The 24024-nt window shown below is 44.8% G+C and overlaps 1 long non-coding RNA gene across 1 annotated transcript; it reads right to left on the bottom strand.

Moving 5' to 3' along the window:
- Positions 1 to 15291: 15291 nt before the first annotated feature.
- On the bottom strand, positions 15292 to 23422 carry LOC128346080 (uncharacterized). The gene is made up of 3 exons (XR_008316771.1): positions 23273 to 23422; positions 18202 to 18233; positions 15292 to 16509 (listed from the first exon to the last, which is right to left on the bottom strand). It is a non-coding gene; the product is annotated as an uncharacterized LOC128346080 (long non-coding RNA).
- Between the last annotated feature and the right edge of the window lie 602 nt (positions 23423 to 24024).

The raw sequence follows: 24024 nt of genomic DNA, 5'->3' as shown, positions 1-24024 counted from the left end.
TCATCTCTTGGTGGTTAACAAGCAAAACATACACACAAAAAACCTTAAAACAATTTATTTATTTTATTTAACATCTTTTTCTACCACCCAAAATTTATGTCTCTGGGTGGTTTACTTAATTTAGAGAATCTGAAAGTCAAAAACTGATTAAAACATATATGATAATTTTACTATATTGTTTTTATTGCAGTTTCTCTTGATGTTTCTGATGTGTCGTGTACTGTTGTGTGTGTTATTTTGTTGTAGTGAGTGGCCATTGGCTGTAATAAAGTACTACTGATACTGATTAAAACTTAAAAATTTAGAAAGCTGTAAAAGCTTGGGTGAAGAGGTAGGTTTTCAAGTGCTTTTAAAAGATTGTGCAGGCTGTCCTTCTTCGCAGAAGGACAGCCCACAAAGCCTGCAAAGCCAATCAGACCAGAGAGCCAATCAGCCCATGTTACATCTGAATGCTAGCACCACAGTTTGGGCTCCATGGAACCAGAGCTGAGGGAGGAAACTCCTCCCTCAGCTCTGGTTCCATGGAACCCAGGGACATAGCAAGGTTGGAGTGGGCCCAGAGCCAAGATCTTAAAATCCTCCCGCCTCACTGAAGCTCAGCTCATGAAGTAAAGAAATCTTAAATGAGGCTGAATAGTGGTAACAAAAAGCATAGTAAAATTTTATCTATCTCTCTCTCTCTCCTATGTGCCACAATAGAACTTTATCCTAAATTATTTTTTAAAAGGTTTTGTAAATTGTGGATGATGCAAGTCATTTAATGGTACCAGAGAAAAACATGCTGTTCTGGTAGCTCCAGGTCTTAACACTCACATCAATTTGGGAGGATGAATACAACTGAAGGAAGCCCGGGCGGGTGCGTGGCTGGGGGAGTCAGTCATGTGACCTGCCTCTGGGGCGGCCCCCCAAGGCAGTGGGCACCCAGACAACTGTCTCCCCTTGCCCTATTATAGTTACACCCTTGATAGGGTCCCAACAGTGTTGCCAGCATTCAGATGTAACATGGGTGCCACAGAACCGGAGATAGGGGCGGCAAAGCTCCACTCTGACCAAAGGTTCAGAGTGGAGTTTGCGAAGGGAAACCGTGGGTCCCTTCTCACCCTTAACTCCCATTTCGTCAATTTGGACGTGTAGCTTGGGAAACTGAAAGTTAAACTGGGCACATGATCTATTATAATAGATCACCATAGCATCACAAAGCAACTAGCTCACACTGGCTGAACTGGCTGCACTTGCAAAGAGACCGTCTTTTCAAAATCTTCTAAGAAAACGAAGTGGGGATGTTCTTAGGAGAGGGCAAGTGTGTGCGTGCCAAGACTGATCAATATTTGCTATGTATTAAACTGAGATATGAAATGAACACAAAAACAAGATGTTTGTGCCAAGGCCAGAGTCTTGCAGATTAATCCCCTGGAGTGAGTTCCTGCTGTAACCTTTTGACAAGGCTCAAAGGACAATAACAGCATTAGGTTCTTCAAGGGCTATATTCTGTTCAAAATGATCCTTTGCGAAGGCTTATGGTGAACATTCTCTGGATGTTCCCTGGATTTGTGAATATTTAGCATCAATATTTTATACCTGATAGACATTGGTGAGGTAATAAAAAATAAAATAAGAACAACCTAACATAGGAACGTTGAAAGCTGCCTTACACCAAGCCAGACCATTGGTCCATCTAGCTCAGTGCTATCTACACGGACTGGCAGTAGCTCTCCAAGGTTTCAGAGGGAAACCTCTCCCAGACCTACCTGGAGATGCCAAGGGTTGAATCTGGGACCTTCTGAATGCAAGCAGATGCTCTACCACTGAATTGTGATCCCATTCCTACAGCAGACCGTGCTCACATGGAGTCACACATCCAAATGCGAGCCAGGACAGACCCTACTTAGCAAAGTGGACAATTCATGCTTGCTACCTCAAGACCAGCTCTCCTCTCCTAAGGCTTTTTCAGCAGTAATCAGTATATGCCAGTCTTCAGTATACTCCACCACAGACATAATCAGATTTGTAAAAGCCACCAAAGACACAGGGAGGCCGAGAGGGCCTCTTTCATGATGGTGTCTGGCTGCCAGTGTCAGAGGTTGGAGGGGAGGCATTACTGTAAACAGAGACTAATCACCGCTCATTATTACTCTCCTGTAAAACTCCCTCACCAGACAGAACGTACAAAATAGGTGCACTTCTTTTGCCTTTGTGGAGCAGCAAGTGAGAAAGTCAAGTCGTATTAGCTACTAGAAACAATACCTGGCTCTGAAACCCAGCCAGAACGTGTGCATCCTCCCCACTAGATGGGATGGATTCTTTAGTGGCAACAATGAAAGCTCGGGGCTTTTATGTGTTGTGGTGCACATTTACTCATTGACCATTTATATTACATGACAGCTGTCAAAGCTCAAGCCTCCGTAGAAGAAAATCCTCCTGTAAGTAAAGCCTACTGCAATATCTTTCAGATGGCAAAGTGACATACCAGTGAAGCACAATCTACATTCAAGCTGCTGATTGGCAGCCTTTCAGGCAATGCCAGTCAAACCAAATGCACCAGGCATGGATTTTTTTTTTTTTAAGGCAAGGTTAAGACTCATCATCATCATCATCATCATCATCATCATCATCATCCCAGGGGATAGAAGAATTGACCAAAAAAAAAAAACAATTGGAGAAAATAACCAAATACAAGGACCTTCAGATTGAAATTGAGCAGCTCTGGAAAAAGAAAACAATAGTGGTGCCAATAGTGGTTAATGCCCTTGGTGCAGACCAAAAGAACTTGACCACCATCTCGACACCTTGGGCATCAATAAAATTACAACACATCAACTACAGAAGGCCTCACTACTCGGGACCAGAGGAGCCTGGACCTAGAGGCCTTTGGAGTCCTCCCCCCCCCCCTGCAAATTAAGCATCATCATGCTCAGCTGGGTGACCACACTATCCCAGACAGACTAAAGAGAATTTGGGGGGTGGGGGGCCCTGGGGCTGTGAAGGCCCTGGACTTCGGCCCAGATAGCCAGAGGTAAGAGTGCCTCTGCTCGGGACAACACAAAAACTATGACAATATCTTTAATTCTTCTTTAGTTATCCTAGACCCTTGGAAAGGGCCTGATAATTAAAGCACTAAATCCAGGCAATACCATCTGGTAGACTGTGTGTAAATAGAATAATAATAAGAGAGCCAGTGTAGTGCAGTGGCTAGAGTGCTGGATTGGGGAGACCGGAGTTCAAATCCCCATTCAGCCATGAGACTTGCTGGGTGACTCTGGGCCAGTCACTTCTCTCTCAGCCTAACCTACTTCACAGGGTTGTTATGAAGAGAAACTTAAGTATGTAGTACACCTCTCTGGGCTCCTTGGAGGAAGAGTGGGATATAAAATGTAAATAAATAAATAAATAAATAAATAAATAATAAAATTCTTATTTATAATAAATTATTATTTATTATAAAATTATTAAAATTAATTTTATTAGTAATAATAAAATAATCCAAGATCACCTCCCTTTATATTAAAGGTGCCCCTTATCACTGCTAATTGGGCAAAGAGGCACCTTTCAAAGTGAGATTCTCTTATATTTAGCAGGAGGAGAGAAACGGTCCCTATTCATTCCAGCACAGCATTCCTTCAGTAGCCTGAATTTCTTTAGACTGTGAGCCCTTTGGGAACAGCGAACCATCTTATTATTTTTCTATGTAAACCACTTTGGGAACTTTTTCATTGGAAAGAGGTATATAAATAATATTACTAAGTAAGTAAGTAAGTACTAAAACACAGTAACTGACATACTGCACAATGGTACATCAGCCTAGCAAAGCTGCAGGCACTCGAAATGCACACACTGCACAAATGCTGTGACACAAAAGTAAGCCCACTGGAAATAATGGGGCTTGCACTTGTGTAATGCAATTTGTGCAAATGTTGCACTTGTGCAGCTTGTGTGATCTGCACAACTTGCATATCTTACAGAACTTGCTTATTTGCAACATTACTAGACAGACATACTATTGTGCCGTATGTCAGCCGTTGGTATGGGGGATAACTAACCAGTTCTTTTTGGAAGTGCAAAACATGAGCTGTGCCATGGAAGACAATTGCAGGGAATCGTTTCTTCCTCTTGCCATCCCTTCATCTGCTATGTAATGCAGAGACAAGGAATTCTGATTTTTTTTGAAGAGGAAATTTGCATCCATCCCACAGTAGAAAGGCAAAGCTGTATTCTGCAAGTCTGGCCAGTATCAGGTGATCACCCAGGCCCTGGAAAGTCACATAACTCATTTTGAAACCCAGCCCCCAAATCACCTTCCAGCCATGCCTGTCCTCACCTGGACTTACCACCTTTGTACCCTGCAAAGCTATCCCTGGATTCAGGAGCGTAGCTATAATTGGGCGAACGGGTTCAAAGAACCCGAGCCGTGCCCAATCAGGAGCCACCATTCGCGGCCCTGACACGCCCCCCGCGTCTGATGTTTGACGCAGGGGCGGAAGTTTAGCTCCCGAGCGGGGGGCTGCACGGCCCCTTTGGGAGCTAAACAAAGGCTGGCGCTGCATTCGCAGTGCCAGCCAGGAGTGGCTCTTCCCTGCAAAGGCAGGGAAGAATTGTTCCTGGCTGGCGCTGCGAAAGCAGTGCCAGCATAACTAGCTCCTGAAGGGGCCGCGCAGCCTGTTCAGGAGCTACGACTGGTGCTGCGTTCGCAACGCAGCCCAGAAGCGTCTCTTCAGGGAAGAGCCACTCCTGGGCTGGGCTGCGCAGCGAACAGCCTTTGTCTAACTGCCGAAGGGGCCGCGCGGCCCCTTCAGCAGTTAAGCTGCTTCTACCGAACGGAGCCTCAAGGACCACGCCCCCCCAGGACCAAGCCTCAAGGACCACGCAGGGTGTGTGGCTATTCCCTGCGCCTGATGTCAGACGCAGGGGGCGGGGCTATCGGGGCACCCGCCGCGGCCGCACATGGGCCGCCGGCAGCCTAGCTACGCCTCTGCCTGGATTATCTCCCCTCCTCATCTCTCCTCCGCCCCCACCTCTACTCTTCTTTTCTCCTTCACTTCTCTTTGCCTCATTCTTCTGATTTCACCCCAAATCCCTTTTTCTTTCCTGGTTGACTCTCACCCCTCCCTCTTTCCATTGTCCTTTCTTTCCCCTTCCTCTCTCTCTCTCTCTCTCCTGCCTCTCTCCGATCCTCTTCCCCTTTGCCCCTTTGCCTCCCCCTTTCCTCTCTTAGACATAATTGGAAGCCTGGGAGGGGGGGTGGCCAGAATGGAGCAAGCAGACATACATGCAGCTGAGCCAGGATGAGGAAGAATGGGGCCACATCAGAACAAGAAGGATGAGACAAGGCATTGTGAAAGGGGGCACCCAATGCAGAAGTGCAAGAACCCCCCACCCTAGCTGAGAGGGGAGGAAGCAGGCAGCCCCTGGACAACAATGCCCCCCAGATATCTACCCCCACCCCTGGTTCACTATGCCCCTGCCTGTATGATTTTAGGTAGATGATGGGCACATGCTCCATAATCCATTGTGGGGAGAAACTGGTATAAATGAATCAATTCATGGAACATCTAGCAAACCCATCCATACTCCAGATTCTGTCCAATTCTGGGTCATGAGAAAGCCACAGATACACCTAAAACTTCCAAGATTTGGTGCACGGCAATGATGTCATCACCTGACAGTGGGGTCTCAAGGTCTCCAAGCAATGCCAGCATGGTTCAGGGGTCTGGTGAAGATTCATTATAGCCTAGACATCGATGTCCAAAATCCAATATAAAAAACAGATGTCTGCAATCCGATATGAAGGTGAATCTCTGCAAAAGGTCCAGGTTATTCCAGGGCTTGCTGGCATTTCTAGTCTGGGATTCACATATTCACTGTGTGGCTTATTCAATAACAGCTAGGCCTGTGCACGACTGGAAAAATCAGGATTTGGATTGAGTCTGATCTCAGCTGAAATGTCAATTTGAGTCCTTTTGGACCCTTAAAAGGTCAGGTTTGGTAAAATTGAGATAGCAAAATTGGCAAAAAAAATTCCTATAGATGTCTGGGGGAGGGGGATGGCCAAGAAAAGTCAGTACTGAACTTGCTGGTTCGTACACATAAGAACAGGAACTAACAAGAACAGGAAGGAGAATAGAAAATCCAAGCTAGCCCAACCAATACAGAGGAAACTATAGTGCCCCCTCTGGCAGGGGTGTAGCAATGGTTGAGTGGGCCCAGAGACAGGATTTTAAAATGCCCCCCCCCCCCCACTGATGCTCAGCTCATGAAGTAAAGAAATCTTAAATGAGGCTGAATAGTAGTAACTAGAGAGAGAGAAAGAGTAAATAACACCTATGTGCCACAATAGAACATCATCCTAAATTATTGTTTAAAAGGTTTTGTAAATTGTGGATGATGCAAGTCATTTAATGGTACTAGAGAAAGACATGCGGTTCTGGTAGCTCCAGGTCGTAACACCCACATCAATTTCAGAGAATGAATACAACTGAAGCCCAGGAGGGTGCACAGCTGGGGGAGTCAGTCATGTGACTTGCCTCTGGGGGGGCCCCAAAGCAGTGGGCCCCCAGGCAACTGTCTCCCCTTGCCCTATTATAGTTACGCCCCTGCCCTCTGGCTTTGTAGTAGATTGCATGCAACCTATAGAGCAAGCTAAGCTGCAGCTGTTGCATATCCCCAACATGATCAGGGCAGGGGAGCAGATTCCATTTGGAGCTATGAAATGCCTCGTTTCCCCCTGAACAGAATTGGGAAAGTCCAAACCAAATAAGGCTGTGCAAATTTGGGTTTGGACTCTCTCTGAACCCTTCCGATTTGGGTAAAATCAAACCATATCTGATTTGACTGATCTGAATTTGCACAGCCTAATAACAGCATCCACTCTGTTAATGGGCTCAAAGAGGCTCTGCAGTGACTGAAAATGGTGCCAGTGCTCCCACTGAGAATAATTGCCGCAGCATTGCTACAGTGGTGATACAATTCTTAGGAATCATGGAGGCTCTCCAAGCTCAGTGACAGCATGGGTGCAGCTTAGAATCAGATGGGACCAGCACGGGTGCCCCACTCTTGGATCAGTGGGACACTGGGTAGTATGCAAGCCACCATGTTTTCTATATCAGGCATGAATAAAATATTTGTGACTAAACTGTGACACATCCATTTTGTGTGGTGACTGTTGTCAAGGAAGCATAAATACAGCCTACCATTTCCACCCGCATGCGGAAAGCAGGCTGTATACAATTTAGCTGAAGTGAGTCTCCCCCTTTTTCTATATAAGGGAGAGTACGAGGGCTTGATGGGTATCTTCTGATGGCAGCTGAGGTGTAACGATACAGCCCTCCAGCACCTTATTTAAAAATGTATTCTCCATGGCACCTCTTTTAGGAGAAGAACTGGTCTCGTGGCAGCAAGCATGACTTGTCCCCTTTGCTAAGCAGAGCCCGCCCAGGTTGCATTTGAATGGGAGATGTATGAGCACTGCAAGATATTCCCCTTAGGGGATGAGCCGCTCTGGGAAGAGCATCCGCATGCATGCAAGTTCCCTCCCTAGCAGGGGCATAACTATAACAGGGCAAGGGGAGACAGTTGTCTGGGGGACCACTGCCTTGGAGCCCCCGCGCCCCCCGGAGGCAAGCCACATGACTGACTCCTCCAGCCGCGCAGCTGCCTGGGCTTCCTTCAGTTGTATTCATCCTCTGAAACTGATGTGAATGTTAAGACCTGGAGCTACCAGAACACCATGTCTTGGGGCCCATTTTAAAATCTTGTCTCTGGGCCCACTCCAACCTTGCTACGCCCCTGCTCCCTGGCATCTCTAAGAAAGGGCTGAGAGAGACTCCTGCCTGCAGCCTTGGAGAAGCTGTTGCCAGTCTGTGTAGATAATACTGTGCTAGATGGACCAATTGTCTGACTTGGTATATGGCAGCGACCTATGTTCCTATGGCAAAGTGCATTTGAACACATGATGTAGTCAGCCAATTGAAGGGCCTATACATTACCTTAATTACTTAGTGACTTCCAATGGCACTTAATTGCACTTGGTTTCTAAATTCTATTCATTAAATAACACTTAGTCTTTGTCCATTCCTTAGAAAATGGGTCTCTGTTTCTTTGTGCATTGAAACAATGACAACCTGAATTTGTACTTTGATCAGGCCCTACTTCTGTGTACGTAACATGTCAGCTTCTGAAAGCCTTTCCCTTGACATTTGGCTGTTATAGTTTAACTCTGCAAGCTGTTTTAAAAACTGGATGAGGAGCCAGACTCCTAATCACACTTCTAGGTTCCTTCCTATCACACCTGGGTCCTTTGCTGCGAACATAGATTTATTCTGAACGTGTTCTTGCACATCCTGGAGAATATTAGTTTTCCATGCAGATCCAAGATGTGGCTAAGCTCACCACCCACTTTACATTCAAAAGAAATGTTTGCTCTGTGAAAAGGCAAAAGTCACCTGGTGATCACTTCGCTACATCAAAATTTAATGAGGGAACAGAGCCTCAAAAACATAAGGAGCGTGAGCAAGAAACAACCGAATGGGCTTTTTGTGAGGCTATTAAACTAGCCCTGAGTAAAATGCTTGGCTTTCTCAATAATCCCCAAACAAAGGCAGCCTTTTCAGAACAGTTGTGATAGAAATGGTCAGGGCTGGAAGTCTGCAGATAAGCCAAGATACAGGCAGGCAGGGGGCGGTTGCTTCTTGGAGCTGGGTCAGAGTCAGACACTTTCGAGGCCAGGTAGAACTCTATTGTGTCAGCTGATCCTTGTTGAATGCAGGTAGCTGCAGTCCCAACCTCTGGCCATCAGTAGTGCTGGTGCACCAAAGCAGGGGCATAGCAACAGTTGAATAAGGCCGGTGGGAGGGGTGTGTGGGATATATCCCTGGGCCCCTGAGGGAGAGGGACCACAGGCTGGGTGACAGTTTGCTCCTTGGTCCCCCACTCAGCCTCTCTGAAGAAGAAGCTTGTGAGGGGCATGGGCCCACCTAAACTTTTTGTCCCAGGGACCACTCCAACCTTTCTACACCCCTGCACCAGGGAACAGGCAGCAGCTTCCTCTTTGGGAAGCCACTATGGTGATTTAGAGAGTAAAGAGCCCAGATCCTACTTCCAGAGTCCCCAGTCTGAGATCCCTAGAGACTTATGTTGGGGCCCATGTACCCCAACTTTAGACTTAAAGGTACCAACATAAGTCTAAAGTTGGGGTACATGGGCCCCAACACTTATAGATATACTACATCAGGGGTTCTCAACCTCTGGTCCTCCAGATGTTGCTGAACTACAGCTCCCATCATCCTCAGCCACAATAAATTGTATCTGAGGGTGATGGGAGTTGTAGTTCAGCAACATCTGGAAGCCCCCAGGTTGGGAACCCCTGTATTAAAGAATGGTTCTGTTTAATCTGTTTACCAAATTTGCAAAAGCGTTGCCATTAGCAGCAGCTTTAGATTATTTCCAGTTGAGTCCTGCATTTATCTGCTTAATAGTCCTATCCTGTAGATGCTTCAGAAAATCAGCTGAACTTAACTTGAAAACATGAGTGGGAGTTTAGTACGCGGTGACATTTATTACAGTGCTGTTGAATGTGTCTCACAAATGAGAGTCTGTAGGCAGTCGAGCTTGTGGAAGGCAGAACAGGGCGAGCCAGAGAGGGTAGCACTGAAGCCCCTATCATATGGTTGTGCATTAAGACTCAAAAGTCTTGATGTACTTTATAGTGCAGTACCATCGTGCATCAAGTACCTAGTAGAGGCCAGAAAGCAATCATTTTGATTCAGAAATGGATCTTCAATGGACACCCTGAAAGGGATCTATCCAGTGTCTAGAAGGGAACGGATGGATGTACAAGGAATGGGAGAAGTCAGACATTGCCCCAGCCACTATCAAAGTTTCATGGAAGCCTTAAGTGCTACTTAAATATCAGCTTTAACTCTACGCCTACCAAATGAAGCCTGTGCCTTCATAGGGGCAGGGTCCAGGCATTAGCCTGTCACTTGACAACCTTTAGTAGCTTTTCAGTGAATTTCCTGCCACATTCAGCACAAACTGCTGGCATAGGAGGAGTCTGTTCAGTGATTGGTGGACAACTGGTCTGGAATCCTCACTGGTGTTGGCATCACAAAGCTTGACTGCAGGGCCTGGCGTGGGACCACTCTCTCATGTGTTTCATTATTGTATCCATTCACAACATTTTCTATCCCACCTTTCCACAATATGTGCTCATGGTGGCTCACAACAAACATATAAAAACAGCTGAAACAATAATAACAGCAACAAAGTACACAGATCAAATCAGTAGCAGCAGCAGCAGCACACAGGATGTTATTGACCCAAAGCATGAGCCAATAGGACAGTCTTCAGCTAGTGTCTCAGTGACAGAAGAGGAGGTGCCAGGCCAATATGGCTGAGCAGGGTATTCCCTCCACACTGTGTTACAACAACAATAATAACTAGGACTAGGACTGCTGGTAGTAGTAGTACTCAGGGTGCTATCACTCCCTGCCCCTGCTCACTAATCACGTACACTTTGAAGATATTCAAGGAGGGACGTCACCTTTGGACAGCTCTTCCTGAGACTCAGCTGTTGCTGGCATTGGGATGTGTGTGGAAGTTCACAACTTCCATTCTTGTGAAAAGCCCTTGCCATCAGTGTCATTGTGCAACAGGATGAAGGCTTGGACCACAACTGAATGCACCTTGTCTCCCTTCAGTTTTTTCTATTATTAGCTACCTCCAACAAAGCAAGAGCCAGTTCTGAGGGACTGGTCCTTGGCAGTACAACAATAAGCATGGAATAATGGAACATTGGGTTAGGGAGAGGTCTTGGGGGTCTAGCCCAACCCTCTGTTCAGTCAGTGCAGGAAACTGCTATAGCGACCCTGCAGATGGCTATCCATTCTCTCTTGGAGAACTTCTAAAGAAGGAGAGCCCACCACTGCATGAGGCAGGTTATTCCACTGCCAAACAGCTCTTCTCAACTTTCTTTTTAAAGTTCTTCCAAATGTCTAGCCGAAGCCAACTAATGGCTCAGCGAGGAAGCAACTTGCCAAGGGAGCAAGAGGCTGTCAGTTTGAATCCCCATTGATATGTTTCCCAGACTATGGGAAACACCTGTATCGGGCAGCAGCGATATAGGAAGATGCTGAAAGGCATTCTCTCATACTGTGCGGGAGATGGCAATGGTAAACCCCTCCTATATTCTACCAAGAAAACCACATGGCTGTGTGGTCTCCAGGAGTTGACGCCGACTCAGTCATGGGATAAGGGGACAAGTACATGTGTGGATTCCTAACTGGTTGAAGGACAGGAAACAGCGGGTAGGTATAAATGGAGAGTTTTTGCAATGGAAGTAAGTAAGAAGGGGTCCCCCAGGGATCTGTACTTGGATCAGTGGTCTTCAACTTTTTCATAAATGATCTAGAAGTTGGGATAAGCAGCAAGGTGGCCAGATTTGCAGATGATACCAAACTCTTTCAGGGAGTGAAATCCAAAACAGATTGTGTGAGGAGCTCCAAAAGGATCTCTCCAATTTGGTGAGTGGGCAACAAAATGGCAAATGGGGTTCACTGTTGGCAAGTGTAAAGTGATGCACATTGGAACGAAGAACCCCAACTTCAAGTATAGGCTGATGGGATCTTAGCTGTCGGTGACTGACCAGGAGAGAGAACTTGGGGTCATGGTGGACAGCTCATTTAAAGTGTCAACTCAATGTGCAGCAGCTGTGAAAAAGGCCAATTCCATGCTAGGGATCTTTAGGAAGGGGATTGAAAATAAAACTGCTAATATTATAATGCCTTTATACAAAACAATGATGTGGCCACACCTGGAGTATTGTGTACAATTCTGGTCTCCACATCTAAAAAAGGACATCGTAGAACTGGAAAGGGTGCAGAAGAGGGCAACCAAGATGATCAGGGGCCTAGAGCACCTTCCATATGAGGCAAGGCTACAACACTTAGGGCAATTTAGTTTAGAAAAAAGATGACTGTGGGGAGACATGATAGAGGTCTATAAAATCATGCATGGTGTGGAGAAAGTGGATAGAGAGAAATTCTTCTCCCTCTCACATAACACTAGAACAGGGGTCATCCCATGGAATTGATTACCAGGAAATTTAGGACCAGCAAATGGAAGTATTTTTTTCACACAACGCATAATTAACTTGCGGAATTCTCTGCCACAAGATGTGGTGGTAGCCAACAACCTGGATGGCTTTAAGAGGGGTTTGGATAACTTCATGGAGGAGAGGTCTATCAATGGCTACTAGTTGGAGGACTATAAGCCACCTCCAGCCTCAAAGGCAGGATGATTCTGAGTACCAGTTGCAGGGGAGTAACAGCAGGATAGAGGGCATACCCTCTACTCCTGCCTGTAGGCTTCCAGAGGCATCTGGTGGGCCACTGTGTGAAACAGGATGCTGGACTAGATGGGCCTTGGGCCTGATCCAGCAGGGGTGTTTTTATGTTCTTATGACTCGACGGCACAATCTTTCCTCTCTCTTTTTAATGTCAGTCTGATTCCTTGTAAAACTCCTTGGTTCTAGCAACAAAGTGTGGCAGCCCTTCAGATATTTAAGGATGGTTCTCACATATCTACCCTCGGTCTTCTCTTCTCCAATTTAAACATACCCAGCTCCTTCAGCCATTCCTCATAGGACTTGGTTTCCAGAGATCCCTTGCCCTCTTTGTTGCCCTCCTCTGGACCCATTGATGGTTTATCAATGTCCTTCTTAAAATGAGAGGCCCAGAATTGGACATAGTGAGGTTGGGCCAGCACAGAATAGAGGGAAACTATTACTACTTATGATCTGGACTTCATGCCTCTGTTAATGCAGCCTAACTCATGTTTTACATCAGGATGAATGGAGGCCTGATATACCACCATTTCTCCCTAACACCATTGCACTAGTGTTTGCCAATTTGACCACAAGAAGCGTACTAAACCTATATGGACTATTCCATGATGCAAACTGACTGCCAAACACTATCAGTTTTTTAAAAGTTTTTAAATCTCAGTACAAGATAGATATGTGACATGCTACAGTTTAGCAACAAATTAGGATCCAGTTTTGCAACCCTGAACTCGGCTTGCTTAATGCTGTATTATTTTGATGCCCTCTATCTGTCATTGAACCTAAACATAAATAGCATGAAAGCAAGATCTCCATGAGTAATAAGCAACTATTTTCAAGCACAGAAATGTCATATGGCTCAGCGGTGATGAAAGAAGGATGAGAGACACATCCCAGCAGATGCTACGCTATATGGAGAACTTGTGGCTGCTCAGTGTCTCTGGGCTGTGGTTCCAGGTTGTTTGCAGGAGAGATTGGAACACTTCAACAATAGCACTGCATGTTGAGAAGATGTGACAAGCAATGGGGCCTGCTAAAATGATGAACAGGCATGGCGGTGAGAAAGAATTGTGCACAGGAAACAGAATAATTTAAGACTTAAACAGTGATTCAGAGCATTCAAAGTGCATCACGTACATTTTCCTGGGAGGTAGCCTAGATGTTATATATGCCCTGCAGACTGGCTTCCAAAACTCTCCACAACCAAACGTCTCCCTGGATTTTGGAGTTCCACTTTATCTTGTCTTGTTTGGTGGAACTGACACTTTATGAATTCTCCCTGGTTCTGCTTTCATTCCTGAGCTTTGTAGAGAGTGTTGTGTGAGTGCATCTTGCCACAGTTTTAAATTACTTTCATTCATTCACATCTTAACCCTTCCACACACACAGAAGTCAAAGATACACACCTGCACATCAATACAACACAGCCCCCATAAAAGGACATCTTGATGCAATCATACATAGGATTGCATTGTATTGTTTTGTTTTTGGCCAAAGCACAAGAGCACATGTGCACATCAGTGAAGCACCAGTGCCAAAAGAATCTGGATGTGGTCATCTGCATGAGCACATAAAGGCTGCTTTTCTGCAGTGATCAGTGCCACATATATGCCAGCTGCATCCATTTCTTGAGAGGAACAACCTCAAAACGGTGGTACATATGCTGGTAACCTCTAGGCTGGATTACTGCAGTTCACTCTATGTGGGTCTGCCTTTGCACGTAGTCCAGAAACTACAGTTGGTCCAGAATGAGGTGGCCAGGTTGGTCTCTGGGCCATCTAAGAGAGATTATATTACTCCTGTGTTGAAAGAACTACACTGGCTGCTGATACGTTTCCGAGCAAAATACAAGGTGCTGGTTATTACCTATAAAGGCCTAAACAGCTTAGGCCCTGGGTATTTAGGAGAACATCTTCTTCACCATGAGCTGCACCACCTGTTAAGATCATCAGGAGAGGTTCATCTGCGGTTGCCACCAACTCATTTGGTGGCTATTCGGGAATGGGCCTTCTCCGCTGCTGCCCATGGACTTTGGAATGCGCACCCTGTTGAAATAAGAGCCTCCCCAACTCTGGCAATTTTTTAAAAGGCACTGAAGAAGACACATTTATTCACCCAGGCTTTTAATTAGATTTATGGTTTTCAATTTTAATGTTGGTTTAAATTATTTTAATGTTAATGATTTTAACGTTCAAATGATTCTAATTGTTTAATTTATTTAGTTTTGATTTTAATTGTTAATTGATTGTAATTGTTTTTATTTTGAGGTAAACCACCCTGAGCCATTTTTGGAGGGGCGGTATATAAACCATCCAAACAAACAAACAAACAAACAAACCAAACAAATATTGTTAACTGAGAAAAATCCACACATGTGATAAAGGAGCCAAAACCTGCAGTCAAGTGGGCATGCTCCAATTCCAGAATTAATTTAGAAATTTTCTGGTCTTATGAAATTCAGGAGGAGTGGAATGCAGGGCAGAGTGACCCCACAGAAGAAGAAAGGGACTGAAAAGAAAAATCCACTCATAACTAAGTCCTGTTGCCCCTTCATTAATATGCCTGCTGCTGGACTTGTTTGCATTCCTTGGAAACAGGAGATTTTGACCGCTAGAGATTTTGTTATACAGCACACAGTAAATGAACAACCTTGACATTTACGTTTTAATCTTGAGAGAAGGTTGGCTTCTTACCCAAATGCTTACAGTAAAGAATAGTCATGCGTGTTTTCACTTTCAAGGGCATGCTAATAAGTTACAGCTGGTCATGACAGCTGGGGTCATGTTCTGAAAGAAAATAAGACTTTGGAGCAATATCCCTAGCAAGCAGATGTGTGCTTAAATAAATCCACCATATGAGAAAGTCAAGAAAGACTGGGAAATGTGGTAAAATCTCCTGACATTCAGAAGCATACTGTATTCTACAACTCTGCGGTTGTTAATGATAATAAGGTTTGATTCTGAACATCTGGATATCATTAATCTGGGCATTTTGTTTGTTTAGAATTAAGGATGGCTAGCCCAATTAGAGACAAACTACACACTTGCATTTATGCATATTCCCCTCATTTATTCTTGTGGAAGTGTACAAGCAACCAAATTTCTACCACATTCATTCCTGAACCACTGAGGACATCTGGTCATGTACATGAGCCAATAGACTCACTGATGATGACAGCAGAAACAGAATGATCCTGATGGAGTGAAGGTATTGGGAGAGGTTTGGACACTCAGATCACATCCCTGTAGTTCTTACTAATGAGATTAGCAACACAAGTTGCCTGAGGCTATAGAACTGAATCGCTGTCTTCTGCCCTGAGATATTCAACTACAAATGGGCCATTGAGATTTGCAAGTAGATCTGACAGTCCAAATACTCAAGAAGTGGTTTTATAACTTAGGCTGGAACTAGATACTACAGAAGATATGAACTGCTGCTGAAAATGGTAGTCCTGTGTCTCTTTCTCCTTTCTTCCCATAATAACTAGAGATGCTTGCCAGATCCTATGGATAATCCTTGATGCATTGGCTGCTGCTTGCATAGGTGGGAAAACTCACATTGTGATGTCATCATGTCACATGCTGCATATCCCTAGATCTTCGGGGAGAAAAGGAAAGATGGAGCTGCTGTTTTTGGTGGCAGCTCTATGTCTGCCATAATATATCGGTCCTGACTTTTAGACTACTAGAGAAAAAAGGACCAATCAAAACTTCTAAAGGGGACACTTATACAGACACGCACTAATTTTTAGCACTTTCAAAGTCACCTTCTCATTCCTCCGTAAAGCTATCCTCTTTGCTTCTGACATTTCGGTGACAGTCCCCAAGCACCGCAAAATTGCTACTGTTATCCACAGATGAAACATTTACAATTCCACATGGGTTGTTTCTTCCTCCAGCATTCACATCTTGCCATCAACTCTGCATTCAGAGCCTTTGAAATGCTAATAACACATAATTTTGCAGGCTACTGAAACTATTCCCTTCTGTGTCCAGAGAGAGCATCTTTCCCCGTTTGCTGTATTCAAGTGAAGTTGTTCACAGTTGGCTATGAGAAAAAAACATTCTTTCAGAAGAGTACCCTTTTGAATGTCAGCAGATGGATGGAGGATCCCAGCCTGATAGATCATGAGCAATGGCATCACTAAATAACAGCTGGGGAAAGTGAGCACCGTATCGCTGCAAAGGAAACCATAGCACAGTTTTTAGCGCAGACCGAAACAAATGATTCTCGTACCTGTTAAAAATCATTAGGACAACAGTCATAGAAAGTGTGGAAACAAACAGCAGGTGATCAAAGCATCTGTTGTTTTTCTTGCTTGCCATTTCAATGATAAAGCCTCGCTGATTTGAGCATATCCTTCCCAACAGGCTTATACTACTACTACTACGACGACGACGACGACAAATATTTATACACCACTCTTCAAGCAAAGTTCACAAAGTGGTTTACAAAGAAAAAGACATAATCTCACAATCTAAAAAGAAACATAAGGCAGATACCAGCAAAACAGCCACTGGAGGGATGCTGTGCTGGGGTTGGATAGGGCTAGTTGCTCTCCGCTTGCTAAATATAAGAGAATCACCACTTTAAAAGGTGTCTCTTTGCTTAGTTAGCAATTATTCCATTTCTTGATCCTAATGGGGGAAATGGTTGGTTTGTGTGTTCATGTTTAATAAGGGGCTGGTGCATAATTTGATCTGCAGCATCAGATATGTGTACAAACCGTTACAGGTTTAAAACTGCCCAGAGAGGCAAATTTTGGGTGGTACGGAAATATGTTGAATGAATGAATGAATGAAATCACATAAATAACTTTCAGATCAGCAGATGCCATGTTAGAAGTTGTGCTTTTCAGTGGGGTCAGTTCATCTATTGGTCCAGTCATGACACCGGTCCTCAGGTGTTCGGTAATCAAGTAATTGCAAGCTCTGAACCGATCCAGAATAGCAATCAAGAAAGGTCATCTTGAGGTGTACAAGCCATTGCATCATGAGCAGACTTAAGTGTGACATTCAGGTGTGTGTTCAGGCAAAGGTGTCCTGATGGTTGTTCACTTTGATTTGCCACACATCCATTTCTGATTATTATTTCCTATAAGCAATACTACTACCACTACTACAAATACTTATATACTGCTCTTCAACCAAAGTTTTCAAAGCAATTTACATAGAAAAATAAATAATACATAAATAAGATGGTCCCCTGACCCCAAAGGGCTCACAATCTACAAAGAAACTTAAGGTAGACACCAGCAACAGCCACTGGAGGGATGCTGTGCTGGGGTTGGATAAGGGCAGTTGCTCTCCCCCTGCTAAATATAAGAAAATCACCACTTTAAAATGGTGTCTTTTTGCTCAGTTTGCAGGTTAGCATATGCATGGCAATCAATATTCCTGATCGTTGTGAAGCTTTGCATGTCAGTGGGGCAGGGATCATTGTTCCTCAAGTTCTGCACGATTGACTCAAGGCCACACAGGGGTGCAGTTTAGTAATTTCAGACTCTGGGCATAATGGCCTTATGGGCCCTCCCTTGTTACAAGGCCCCTGGCAGACCTGAGGGCATACATGCTGCTTCTTCCTTTATGGAGTCTTTGCACATGCTCAGAGGTTCTCTCGTCCTGCGTATTTGTTCATGCATTCCCTGTAACTATGTCTCCAAGTTGGAGAAAACCTCACCTGAGCAGTCCCGCCTTGACAGTAATGTGCATGACTTCAGTTGTGAAGCACATAACCAATAGTGTGTGTGAGGGTGGAGGGGAAGGATATTCATGGCTCCTGAATAGTCACATACAAGTTTCCTTGGTGCATGCAATGTGGATATGAAGCCAATATGCCAGCTGATTTGAATATGTAGACATATGCCTTACCTGGTAGTTTTCTTAGGTCATCTTTCACTTGTCTAAAAAGGAGGAAGTTTGAAATACTAAACTGCTCTTAAAAGATATGGCAAGAGAATATTATGGAAAAAGAACTGTTTACAAGAAAAGGTGAAGATTAGTAACTCCCACACACAAGACCCCCAAACGTCTTACTAGTTTCATCTGCAGTTGCTATACGATGATTTGACTTCATAGCATAGAATACCCAGCTGAATCTTGCCAGCTAGAGCTGGGATTGCAATCAAGCAAATAGTTGCAAGAAGGAGGAAGATTGATATAAATGCTGATGATGTAACAAAGACACATTCAGAGCTTGTCTATGGAGCCAGCCTTGCCTTACTGAAATCCAAGTGGGCAATGTATTCCATTCCACCCATAGCCAGTTGGACGCAGGAAGTGGAAGTCTGCTCTGTGGAAATGGTAGGAAGCATTTAAGAAGAAGGTACTTAACAATTAGTTTCACTAATTCTCCTGATGGATTCTGAACAGAAATATAAGAACAGCCCTGCTGGATCAGACCCAAAACCCATCCAGTCCGGCATCCTGGGTTAGGCCAGTGGCCTAACAAATACCTCTGAAAAGCCCACAGGCAAGAAGTGAGGGCATGCCCTCTCTCCTGCTGTTGCTCCCCTGCAACTGGTATTGAGAGGCATCTTGCCTCTGAGGCTGGAGGTGGCCTATAGCTATCAAGACTAGTAGCCATTGATAGACCTGTCCTCCGTAAATTTGTCTTAAGCCCCTTTAAAGCCACCCAAGCTAGTAGAATTCCATAGATAATTTATGCACTGTGTGAAAAAGTACTTTCTTTTGCCTGTCATAAATTTCCCAGCCTTCAGTTTCATGGGATGACCCCTGGTTCTATTGTTTTGAGAGAGGGAGAAAAATTTCTTTCTGTCCACTCACTCTACTCCATGCATAATTTTATACACTTCAATCATGTCTCCCTGTAATTGCCTCTTTTCCAAACTAAAAAGCCCCAAATGCTGTAGACTAGCCTCATAGGGAGGGTCCCTTGCCATGCCCCTGATCATCTTGGTGGCCCTCTTCTAAACCTTTTCCAGTTCTACAATGTCCTTCAGCAGATATGGTGACCAGAACTTCACGCAGTACTCTAAAAAAAAGAGCCAGCGTGGTGTAGTGGTTAGAGTGCAGGACTAGGACCAGGAAGACCCGAGTTCAAATCCCCATTCAGCCATGATACTAGCTGGGTGACACTGGGCCAGTCACTTCTCTCTCAACCTAGCCTACTTCACAGGGTTGTTGTAAGGAGAAACTTTAGTACACCGCTCTGGGCTCCTTGGAGAAAGAGCAGGATATAAAAATAAATAAATAAATAAATAAATGTGGCTGAGTCTTTTATTTGTATAAGGGCATTATAATATTAGCATTTTTATTTTCAGTCCCCTTCCTAATGATCCCTAGCATGGAATTTACCTTTTTCATAAGTGCCGTGCATTGAGTCAATGAGCTGTCCACCACGATCCCAAGATTTCTCTCTGGTCAATCACTGATAGCTCAGACCTCATCAATGTATATGTGAAGTTGGGGGATTTTGAAGAAATCGAATAAATAACAATAATTTCACCCCAATACGCATCACTTTACACTTGCTTACATTGAACTGCATTTGCAGTTTTGTCGCCAACTCCACCAGTTGGGAAAGATCTTTTTGCAGCTCTACACAATCTGTTGTGATTTCACTACCCTAAATCATTTAGTGTAATCTGCTAATTTGGCAATTTTGCTGCTTGCCCCAACTTCTAGATCATTTATGAACAAGTTAAAGAGCACTAGTCCCAGTACAGATCCCCGGGAGACCCCACTTCTTACTTCCCTCGATTGTGAAAACTGTCCATTGGTTCCTACCCTCTGTTTCCTACCCTCTGTCCAGCCTGCACCTGAACCTGTCCCCTTATTATTAATTCGATTTCTATACTGCCCTTCCAAAAATGGGTCAGGGCGGTTTACACAGAGAAACAATAAATAAATAAGATGGCTTATCCCATGACTGCTAAATTTTCTCAAAAGCTTTTGGTGGGGACCTTTATCCACAGGCTTGTTGACACTCTCAAAGAACTCCAAAAGGTTAGAGAGGCAATATTTGCCCTTGCAGAAGCCATGCTGATTCTCCTTCAGCAAGGCCTGTTCTTCTATATGTTTAACAATTTTGTACTTAAGTATGCTTCCCATCAATTTACCTGGCCCAGAAGTTAAGCTGACCAGCCTGTTTCCCTAATCCCCCCGGATGCCTTTTTGAAAATGGGAGTTACATTATCTGCTTTCCAGTCCTCTGGTACAGAGCTTGATTGTACAGACAAGTTACATATTTTTGCTAGGAGATCAGCAATTTCACATTTGAGTTCCTTCAGAACTCTTGGGTGGATGCCATCTGGCCCTTGAGATCTGATAATTTTTAATTTTTCCAGACAGTCTAGAACATCTTCCCTTATCACCTCAAACTGCCCCAATTCTTCAGCCTCCAAGCCTGAGAAGCTCAGTTTCAGAGCAGGAATATGGTCAGTATCCTCTGCCATAAAGACAGATGCAAAGAACTCATTCAGCTTCTCTGCAATATCCTCCTTAATAATCCCTTTTGCACCCTCATCATTTAAGGTCCAACCGCCTCCCTGGCAGTTTTTCTGCTTCTGATATATTTAAAGCAGTGTTTGATATTCCCCTTGACACTTCTAGCTATATGCTCCTCAAACTCTTTTTTTGCATCCCTTATAGTGATGTGCACAGAACGGTCCGGAGGCCATTCTACAGGCCTCCGGACCGGTCTGGACATGGGTGGTTCGGGGTATGGGTGGATTGGGGTGGGGGTTCCTTTAAGGGCAGGGGGAGGGTTTACTTACCCCTCCCACCGCTTTCCCCCCTCCAGCATGCTTCACATCTCCGCGACGTGCGCACGCAGCCAAACACACACACTCATGTCGCGGAGACATGAAGCGTGTGCGCGATGTGTGCACGTGCAAAAGACTTCCTGAAGCCTTTTGCAGCCGAGCAGGGGAAGGGGTGGCAGGGAGGTATCCTGCCGCCCCAATTACTGACTAAAATACGTGCGCCGGAGGGGAGAAAGTGTTGGGAGGGGTAAGTAAACCCTCCCCTCGCCCTTAATGGAACCCCCACCCCAGTGCTGGACCGCAGCTCCGCGGTTCCATGCACACCTCTAATCCCTTATTGTCTCCTTATATTTCCTTTGCCGGAGTTTATGTTCCTTTCTGTTCTCTTCATTTGGGCAGGACTTCCATTTTCTGAAGGAAATCTTCTTCCCTTTTATTGCTTCCCTGTCTTTACTTGTTAGCCACACTGGTGTCCTCCCGAATTTGGTGGTATCTTTCCTTCTTCTTAATATACATTCCAACAGAGCTTCTTTATCTAAAATTTCTGTGTTGGACTTCCTTAGCAGTGCTCCACTCGCATATAAGCTGAACTGGATCACACTATGGTCACTATTCCCCAATGGTTCTACAACTCTGAAATCTCGCACCAGGTCCTGGGCACCACTCAGGATTAAATCCAAGGTCATCTTTTCTCTTGTTGGTTGTGTGACCAACTGTTCTACAGCACAGTTATTTAGGATGTCTAGAAATTTGGCCTTTCTGCCAATACTCAAATGTGAATTTACCCAGTCTATGTGTGGATAATTGAAGTCACCCATTATTACAGCTTACTCTCTCTTTGATGCCTCTCTGATTTACTTCTCCAACTCCAGGTCACTCTCAGCATTTTGACCCAGAGGTCAATTGCATGTCCCTAGTAACACATTTCCTTTCAGTCCTCGTATTGTCAACCATAATGATTCTGTGGAGGACTATGGGCCTCCTAGGTTTTCTAGCTTGTTGGGTTCTATCCCTTTTTTTAATATACTGTGCTACTCCTCCCCCAATCCTCCCCTCCCTGTCTCCTCTGTAGAGTTTATATCCAGGAATAACAGTGTCCCACTGGTTCTAATTATAATGTTATGGTTCTAATTATAACGTTATGCGTTATAATATCTATGTTTTCATTAGCAACCAAGATTCCTGCTTGCCCTCAGAGGCTTCTGGCATTGGTATATAAACACATATACACCAAACCTCTTACCTGGTGTTGGTGTGTGCTATCTCCATTTCTTTCATTTGACCTTTTTGACCAGCTGTCATGCATCATCATCTGCTCTACTCCTAATTCTACTGTCCCCTTCTGGTTTATCTGAAACATTTGCACCCTCACATCTTAAGAGATTTTGCTTGCCAAACCAGATACCACCCAGTTCATGCCACTAACCACCCAGGCATTATTTTAATAGCTGCTCTGCAACCGTTTTGATTTTAAGCACCAGCAGTCTGGTTCCATCTTGGTTCAAGTGGAGCCTGTCCCTTCTATACAAGCTTTGCTTGCCCCAAAATATATCCCAGTGCCTAACCAATCTAAACTTCTCCTCCCATCACCACCATCTCATCCATGCATTGAGACCCCTCAACTCTGCCTGTCTCACTGGCCCTGCACATGGAACAGGTAGCATTTCAGAGGATGCAACAGACAGGCAAGTCACCATGAGGGCTTCATGTGGGTCATAAACCCATCTCTCTATGCCCCTAATGATCGAATCACCCACTACGAGGAGGCTCTCAAGCCCCGGAGAAGTATCTGGGGTATCTGCATACCCAGAGGAATATGCGAGGACAATATTTCCAAGGTCCCATTCTTACTCAATGGCACATGTTCCTTCTTTATGATGTTGTGCCAAAGTTTGAGTATCTTATATAGAGTTACCCTAACCCTGTAAACTCTATATAAGATGTTCAAACTTTAAGCCACTGTATTTGGATAAGTGGCTTTGATTTTTTTTAGAACTTTTATATTAAAGGCACAACACCATATAAAAGAAACATGTGCCAAAACATGTGCCATTGAGTGAGAATGGGACCTTGGAAATATTGTGAAAATTTAGTTGGATCAAAAGGAGTCTGGAGGCTCTATGCCCTCGTGAGAACAATACATGTAAAGTCACTGAGGAAGACTATGAGTTGAAATGTGTCTGACTTTATAAGGATCTATAAGGAGTCAAACTCACTGTCACGAGTTTGTCTGTCCACAGTCTGGTCCCAGGTCACTATCAGAGAAGCTGGTAGCTCAGGAGTTGCTCTGTGTCTGTAAAGAAGCACAAAAGAACAAATCACTACCAAGTACCTAGTCCAAACTGAATCTCCCGTGACCCAGGTCGCTCACCAGATCCCAAACATCCTGAGCCAAGGGTCCAAGGCGTCCCCGAGGGAGATATCATGGTGGCAACAAGTCTTCTCCAGCAGCCCATGCCAACTGAAGCTGTCCAGTACCCAGCTCAGGAATCAGGTTACAAACAGGAAGCCTGAGAATCAAGAGTTCCACCACGAAGCTGGGAATTCCATGTAACAGAAGACTTGATATGCAGCAAGCTCAACTGACACATTGCTTCCAGCAGCTTGTTTGTTGCCAGCTGGTTGATTTATAGTCCTTTGGCTTAATTGCTTACCTCCCCCAGCCAGCTGTTAGCGATTCAGTGCTTATCTGGACTGCTGAGGAGCCTCTGACTTCTTCTGAGTGCCTGCACCTGCTGTCGGCGTTTTGCACATCTCTGCTCTTGGGGGTTAATGGTTGATCATCCTCAGGGTTTGGCTTTCCACACCCTGTCTCCTCTGCTCCCGACAGGCCTTCTTGTCCTGAACCTTCACCCTGGCCCATCTCAGCTACCTCCTGCAGCCCGACAACCAAGCTCTCCCCTTCTGGTGCCTGTTCACCCTCTGGATGGTTGCCAGCCTCCCACTCCTCATCGCTATCTGTGGGCGA

Source organism: Hemicordylus capensis, chromosome 2 (assembly GCF_027244095.1).
Source record: "Hemicordylus capensis ecotype Gifberg chromosome 2, rHemCap1.1.pri, whole genome shotgun sequence".
Taxonomy (NCBI): Eukaryota; Metazoa; Chordata; class Lepidosauria; order Squamata; family Cordylidae; genus Hemicordylus; species Hemicordylus capensis.
The sequence above is the reverse complement of the archived record's forward strand: the minus strand, read 5'-3'. Positions and strand labels throughout refer to the sequence as shown.